The sequence below is a fragment of the Oryctolagus cuniculus genome, chromosome 19 (assembly GCF_051225735.1).
Source record: "Oryctolagus cuniculus isolate XC-2025 breed Fujian yellow rabbit chromosome 19, ASM5122573v1, whole genome shotgun sequence".
Taxonomy (NCBI): Eukaryota; Metazoa; Chordata; class Mammalia; order Lagomorpha; family Leporidae; genus Oryctolagus; species Oryctolagus cuniculus.
Genome location: NC_142885.1, coordinates 7,160,599 through 7,168,754, shown reverse-complemented (window position 1 = coordinate 7,168,754; position 8,156 = coordinate 7,160,599). Strand labels below are relative to the sequence as shown.

Here is an 8,156-nt window from a genome sequence, read left to right as displayed (position 1 = left end):
TTTCCCAAGCAGGAGATGGACGGGAAGTGGGGCAGCCAGGACACAAACCGGCACCCATATGGGATGCTGGCATTGTTGCAGGCAGCGCCTTTACCTGCTGCATCACAACACTGGCACCAGGGTTCTTATTTTTTTTTTTTTTAATTTATTTGACAGATAGAGTTAGTGAGAGAGAGAGAGAGAGAGAAAGGTCTTCCTTCCATTGGTTCACCCCCCAGATGGCCGCCACGGCCGGCGCTGTGCTGATCCGAAGCCAGGAGCCAGATGCCTCCTCCTGGTCTCCCATGCGGGTGCAGGGCCCAAGCACTTGGGCCATCCTCCTCTGCCCTCCCGGGCCACAGCAGAGAGCTGGACTGGAAGAGGAGCAACCAGGACAGAATCTGGCGCCGCAACCGGGACTAGAACCGAACCCGGTGCCCCTATGGGATTCTGGCGCCGCAGGCAGAGGATTAGCCAAGTGAGCTACGGCTCCGGCCCCGGGGTTCTTATCTTTAAGACTTACTTATTCGGCCTGTGTTTCAGCTGTCTGTGCCTGTTGCTGGTGGCCAGTCACTTGGAGATGAAGGTGTCTCATTGGTGGCGGGGGCCTCTGCACTGGGAGGTCCCGTGCTGCTGGGGAAGGCAGGGGAGCTGAGCCCCAGGGCAGTGCAGCAGCTGGCTCGGTCACTGCTGTGGCAGGATTTGCAGGCGTTTTTCAAAGTCTACCATAATCTGCCTTCCATGGCAGCTGTGACCGAAGCCAGTTTAAACCCAAAATGACAAAACAGGAAGCAGCATTGAACCCAGCTGTAAGCCCTACTGCCAATACAGGAAAAATGAGATGCTCATCAAGGAACCAAATCACCCAGACAAAGGAGGATCTCCTTACGGAGCAGCCGAAATCAATGGAGTTAAACACGTACTAGAAGGTCGAGCCGAAAAAGGAAGTGAGTGTACGGATTTTCCGTTCAGGTTAGTTTATGTGTATGAGCATCAACTTTTAAAAAAAAAATTCATTTTATTTATTTGAAAGGCAGAGTTACAGAGAGAGGGAGGGAGAGGCAGAGAGAGAGAGAAACTCTTTTTCCATCTGCTGGTTCACTCCCCCCCAGATGGCCACAAAGGTCAGGGCTGGGCCAGGATGAAGCCAGGAGCCAGGAATTCCATTCTGGTCCCCCCGACATGGGTGGCAGGGGCCCAAGTATCTGTGCCATCAACTGGATCAGAGGCAGAGCAGCCAGGACTGGAACCAGCACTCTGATCGGAATGCTCGCTCCAGAGGCTTAACGCACTGCACCGCGATGGACAGAAAGTGATGGGAAAACCATCTGAATGGACACAATGGAGGAAGAAGTGTCCTTTAGCAAACGGTGGGGAATGATCAGATATTCATAGGAAAAGGACATGAACCTGCCAGCATATGGAAGATCTCTCTCTCTCTCTCTCTCTAACGCTGCCCTTCAAATAATAAACATTTAAAGAAAAAAAAAAAAGAACCTAAACCTAATAAAAATTAACTGACCCAAATATTAACTTAAAATGAATCCTACATTAAAATCTCAAGTGTAAAAATGACACAACTTTCAGAAAGTAACACAGTTGAAGATCTTTGGGACCCAGGGTCTAATGACAAGTTCTTAGATGTGATGCCAAGAGCCATAATGCAGGGGCCAGTGTTGTGGCGTAGCTGGTAAAGCCACTGCCTGTGACACTGGCGTCCCATAGGGGCGTCGGTAAGTCCTTGGGCCTCTGCACCCACGTGGGAGACACGGCGGAAGCTCTGGGCTCCTGGCTTCTGACCAGCCTAGCCCCAGCCATTGTGGCCATCTGGGGGAGTAGACTGGTGGATGGAAGACCTCTCTCCCTCTCTCTCTTTGTAACTCTGCCTTTGAAAGAAATAGATCTTAAAAAAAAAAAAAAAAGCATAAACTTTGTGAAAATTTTAAACTTTTGCTCTCTGAAAGATCCTGTTAAAGAATGAAAAGCAAGGAGAAAAAAGAAAGAAAAAAAGACAAGGAGAAAATATTTGCAATATTTTCAGGAAGAAATATTTGTCACATATCTGACAAAGTACTCATTTCTAGAATGTATCAAGAACTCTTAAAACTCAGCAGTAAAAATAGAAACAATCCAATTAGAAAATGGGCAAAAGACACAAACAGATATTTCACCAAAAAGGATTAACAGATGGAAAGGAAGCGTGTGAGAGACGTCCAGCATCGTTAGCCAGTAGGGAAATGTGAATTAGGACCCCATGGGATACAAGCACCTGTCGGCAAAGTTAGTGATGGTACCGAAAGCCGAAAAAGATGGGAATGGCTGGTCCAGTTGTTCCGGACGAGGGCTTGGGAGTTCCTTTGTGATCCAGCAACTGTGACCGAACATTTATCACAAAGAAATGCACCCTGGGGCCTGCGATGTGGCGTAGCGGGTCAAGCTGCCACCTACAGTGCTGGCATCCCATATGGACGCTGGTTCAAGTCCCGGCTGCTCCACTTCTGATCCAGTCCCCTGCTAATGTGTCTGGGAAAGCAGTAGAAGATGGCCCAAGTGCTTGGGCCCCTGCACCTGTGTGGGAGACCTAGAAGAAGCTCCTGGCTCCTGGCTTCAGCCTGGCCTACCCCTGGCCGTTGTGGCCACTTGTGGAGTAAATCAGCAGATGCAAGATCTCTCTCTCTCCCTCTCTCTGTAAAATTGTCTTTCAAATAAATAAGAAATATTTAAAAAAAAAAAAAAAAAACCAACCCTGATGTCCACGCAGATCCTAGTCAGGGACATGGCTAGCAGTTTACTTTTAGCAACCAAAACATGCCTGCTGTGGGTAAATTGTGACCCTGGCACACCGACTCCATGGGACGCTGTCCAACAATGAGGAGACGGACGATCCACAGAGCCAGCCGGATGGATCCGGAGCGAAAAACGCCAATCCCAAAAGACCACGTAGGTAGGTAGGACTCCATAACAGTCCCCAAATGACAAAACAATGATAAACATAGGAGGCGGATGAGTGGCTGCCAGGGGTTGATACATTCTCGGGGAAGGACGACAGTGGCTATAATGGGGGCAGCAGGAAGGAACCTGTGTGGTGTGGGGTGCTTTTTTTTTAAGTGAAGTTACACCTGTGAACTGTGCACATACCTTATGCCAAAGTCAATTTCCTGTTGTTTTAAAATGTGTTTATTTGAAAGGCAGAGTGACAGAGAGAAAGGGAGAGAGAGAGAGAGAGCTTCCATCCACTGATTCACTCCCCTAATGGCTGCAACAGCTGGGACTGGACCAGGTCAAAGCCAGGTCTCCCACATGGGTAGCAGGGGCCCAAGAACTTGGGCCATCTCCCGCTGCTTCCCTGGTGCACTAGCAAGGAGCTGGATCAGAAGTGGAGCAGCCAGGACTTGAAATGTTAATGCAACAGCTTAACCCATTGCACCCAGCACCCAGCGCAATTTCCCGTTTCTGATTTGTTTTATCCGTGAGATACAACCAAGGGAGGGGACACAGGCTGCGGACATGCGCACTTCAGGGCACCTATCACGGGCAGCCTTTGCTCTGGGCACTCTGTCGAGCTGCTGGAGGCCATCTACAGAGGCCCACCTGCCCTGCACCCCTCCCCAGGTGTCACACCTGCATCCCGCTGCACTGCCCCCCCCGCCCAGTGACCCTTTGCGTTTCCAACTGGAAACCAAAAGAAACACAGTGATAGTGAAAAGAAAAGGAGAGGGCCAGCAGCTGTGGCATAGCAGGTAAAGCCACTGCCTGCAGTGCCAGCACCCTTTTTGGGCGCTGGTTCGAGTCCCGGCTGCTCCACTTCTGATCCAGCTCTCTGCTATGGCCTGGAAAGCAGCAGCAGATGGTCCAAGTCCTTGGGCCCCTGTACCCACGTGGGAGACCCGGAAGAAGCTCCTGACTCCTGGCTTCGGATTGGCGCAGCTGTGGCCATTTGGGGACTGAACCAGCGGGTGGGAGACCTCTCTCTCTCTCTGTCTCTGCTTCTCTTTCAAATAAATAAATAAATCTTCAAAAAAAGAAGAAAGAGGGGCAAACACTGCTGGTCCGGCATTAAATCTGTGTGTCAGATATTTGCGCAAATCAGATCTGTGCCTTTGGGATTTGGGGATCATGGCTGTCATTTGGGGCTTTTGTCTGAGGGTTCAGTAATGCCCCCCAAATTCCTGTCCCTCCAGAACTTCATCTGAAAATAGGGTTTGGGATGGGATTTGCCTGGCAGTTGAGACTCTGTTAAGAGGCTCACATCCCCGAGTGCCTGGGTTCAAAACCCAGCTCTGGCTCCAGCTCCCTCCTAATGTGAACACTGGGAGGCGACAGTGACGGCTCCAGTGCTTGGGTTCTTGTGGCCCCCGTGGGAGACCTGAACTGAGCTCCCCCAGTCCCTGGCCCAGCCCCAGCCACTGTGGGTATCTGAGGAGAGAACCAGCAAATGAGAGCGCTCTACTGTGTGCCTGTGTGCATGCGTGTGTGTGTGTGTTTCCACACCTTTTTTGTTTATTTTTATTTTTTGACAGGCAGAGTTAGACAGAGAGAGAGACAGAGAGAAAGGTCTTCCTTCCATTGGTTCACCCCCCAAATGGCCGCCACGGCCGGCACCGCACCAATCCAAAGCCAGGAGCCAGGTGCTTCCTCCTGGTCTCCCATGCGAGTGCAGGGGCCCAAGCACCTGGGCCATCCTCCTCTGCCCTCCCGGGCCACAGCAGAGAGCTGGACTGGAAGAGGGGCAACCGGGACAGAATCCTGCGCCCCAACCGGGACTAGAACCCTGGGGTGGCGGCGCCGCAGGTGGAGGATTAGCCTAGTGAGCCGCGTCGCCGACCCCACACCTTTCAATAAAGAAAATTAACAAGGCGTGTGAAAACAGGGCCTGAATGGGATCTTGTTTGGAAATAGGGCATCGTTGAAAGGAAGTTATACCAGATGAAAGTGCACCCTAAACACAGTGGCGTGCGCGCTGCGAGGAAGAGAAGCACACACAGGGAAGAAGGCCAGGTGAGGACAGAGGCGGAGACTGGCACGCAGACCAGAGCTCACCAAAGGCGAGACAGAGGCAAGGCAGGGTCCTCCCCCTGGAGCCTACAGAGGGAGCATGGCCTTGCTCACCCCTGGATTCCGGCTCTGGGCCTCCAGAGCTGTAAGATAACCACTTTCTGGATCGGAGAGGAGGTATTCATTTCTTTTGAGAGAGAGAGAGAGAGAGCGCCCCCATCACTGGTTCACTCCCCAAATGCCCCGCATGGCCCTGGCAGTGCCGAAGCTAGGTGCTGGGAACTCCATCCAGGTCTCCACATGGAGGCAGGGACTTGAGCCATCTGCGTGCAGCTCCCCGGTGCTTACGCGTTAGCAAGAACGGAGCCAGGACTCAAACCCAGACTCTCCGATGTGGGCCGTGGGCGTCTCCACTGCTACGTTCGTTAAACAGCTGCCCCTAAATTTCCATTGTTTTCGAGTTGCCCATTTGGCCAGCGTTTGTGGCCACAGCCCTGGAGGCCAACGCCCTCAGATCCTGCCTCTTTCCTGGTCACGGGCAGAGTGCAGACTTCTGGGTCACGGCCCCCAGCCCAGACCTGTCAGTGCGGCTTCCTCACAGGGAGCATGAATCCCAGCCCTGCCGGGGCGCTGAAGAATTGTCAGCCACAAAAAGGACAGAAAGCGGCCACACCCTGCAGCTTGCGGCATTCCTCGGCTAGTCAGAGGAACTGCAAAACAAGCAGCGTGAATCTCATTCCAGCCGCAGCCGTGGAAACACACTGCCCGGGGCACCTTCTCCCCGGTGCCTGCTCCTCTTCTGAGGCTCCAGTGAGCTGGCTGGGGGCTTAGTCACAGCGATGGATCCTCCTCCAGGCAGCCAAGTTCAAAGGAGAGGAGCATGGGGCTTGTGGACTCAGCCGGGAGACCCCCTGCTGGAGCAGGTGAGTCACAAAGGGACCCGGTTTCTGGTGTCTCCTAGCCGGAAAGGAGGCCTCCAAGTGTCCCTCTCTCGTCCCCTCCCATCCTGTACCCTTTTCTCTCCTGGAAAAAGCGAAGAGGGCAACTCCAAAGACATCACCAACAACATCTTCAGCATTTAATAAATCCAACAATTTTTTTTCTTTAAAGATTCATTTGAGGGGCCGGCGCTGTGGCACAGCGGGTAAAGCTGCCGCCTGCAGTGCCGGCATCCTATATGGGCGCCGGTTCATGTCCTAGATGCTCTACTTCTGATCCAGCTCTCTGCTACGGCCTGGGAAAACAGTAGAAGCTGGTCCAAGTCCAAGGGCCCCTGCACCTGCGTGGGAGACCCAGAAGAAGCTCCTGGCTTCAGATCAGCGTAGCTCCAGCTGTTGTGGCCAACTGGGGAGTGAACCAGCAGATGGAAGACACCCCCGCCCCCAGCCTCTCCTTCTCTGTGTAACTCTTTCAAATAAATGAATCTTTAAAAAAAAAAAAAAAGGTTCATTGGAGAGAGATCTTTCATGCACTGGTTTATTCCCCAAATGCCAAAAACTGAGGCTGGGCCAGGCCACAGCCAGGAGCTAGGAACCCTCTCTGGGCCTCCCACATGAGTGGCAGAGACTCGGTACTGGAACCATCATCTGCATTAGCAGGAAGCTGGATCCAAAGCAGAAGCAGAGGCAGGACTCCGTACTAAGCACAGGTAGGGGACGCAGGCAATCCAAGCACCTGCTTAGCCCTCTGAGACACGATGCCCACTCCAGTACAACCATTTCATGGTAACTACTTTTTTTTTTTTTTTTTTTTTGACAGGCAGAGTTAGACAGTGAGAGAGAGAGAGACAGAGAGAAAAGTCTTCCTTTTCCGTTGGTTCACACACACACACACACACACACACCCCAATGGCTGCTGTGGCTGGCACACCGCGCTGATCCGAAGCCAGGAGCCAGGTGCTTCTCCCGGTCTCCCATGCGGGTACAGGGCCCAAGCACTTGGGCCATCCTCCACTGCACTCCCGGGCCACAGCAGAGAGCTGGCCTGGAAGAGGGGCAACCGGGACAAACCCGATGCACCCCAACCGGGACTAGAACCGGGGGTGCTGGCACTGCAGGCAGAGGATTAGCCTAGTGAGCCGCAGCGCCGGCCCGGAACTGTTCACTTCCAAATGACTTGTTTAATGTTTTGTGAACTTCACCTCCATAGATTGAAAAGGTGTGACTTTGCACAGTGAAGGGACGCCATGACTGATGGTGTTGGCTGCTGGCAGAGCCTAAGGGCTCATCCCGTGTCTCTCGGGCGTGTTTCGGCAGCAGCCACAATTCCCTGAGGCCCATGGCATGCCCCAGCCATGCTAGAACAGGATTTTGGTCCTCTGCTGGCATGGACGCCAAGGCCAGACAAGATGGCCAGAGACTTGCTACGAAGGCTCTCCAAGGAGGTGACGCAGGGAAGTGGGTTCTTACCACCCGCCCCACCGAGACCGGCCTCTCTTCATGAGCTTCTAGAAATCCAGTGACAGAAAGAAGCGTCAGCTGCATTCCTGGCTCCCTCCCCGAAGAACATGACGAGGCAGCTTCCTAATTGCGGGTGGCCACTGAGCGCCGTGACCCTCTGAGACATGCTGCCTGGCTGGTTCCCCAGGAAGCGCTGCTTATGTCACAAACTCCGGCAGGGCACAGCAGAGCCAGCGTGGCCACAGGCGAGCAAGGGCAGCTGGGACAGACAATCTGAGAGCCAAAGAGCAGCCGGATGGAAGCAGACATTGTGGCACAGCAGGACAAGCCAGCACTTGGAACACCCACACCCTCTATCAGAGGACCTGGTTCAAGATGTGGTTATTCTGGGCCTCTGTTCCCGCTCCCAGCTGATGTGCCTGGGGAAGCAGCAGAAGACAGCCCAAGGGCCTGGGGTCACCGTGTGGGAGACTTGGAAGGCGTTCCTGTCTCCTGACTTTGGCCTGACCCCGTCCTGGCTGTTGGGGGCGTTTGGGGAGTAAGCCAGCAGATGGAAGATCTCTCTCTCTCTCTCCCTCTTTCTCTGTCATTGTGCCTTTCAAATGAATAAAATAAAAATTTTTTAAATGGAATCAACAACAGGAGGCAGGTGCTCTTGGTGTGTGACTGCCGGAGATTCGGGCAAGAGCTAAGTAGCGAGAGGATGCTTCCAGACAACCTGTCTTAGCTTTTCCTTTTCGATCTCGGTATGTTGGCTGATTTGGGGGCCAGGTCAAAGCACAC

At 53.1% G+C, this 8,156-nt stretch overlaps 1 long non-coding RNA gene across 1 annotated transcript; it reads left to right on the top strand.

Moving 5' to 3' along the window:
- Positions 1 to 5,458: 5,458 nt before the first annotated feature.
- LOC138846979 (uncharacterized) lies at positions 5,459 to 6,417 on the top strand. Its single transcript, XR_011384531.2, has 2 exons — positions 5,459 to 5,897; positions 6,085 to 6,417. It is a non-coding gene; the product is annotated as an uncharacterized LOC138846979 (long non-coding RNA).
- The last annotated feature ends 1,739 nt before the right edge of the window (positions 6,418 to 8,156 follow it).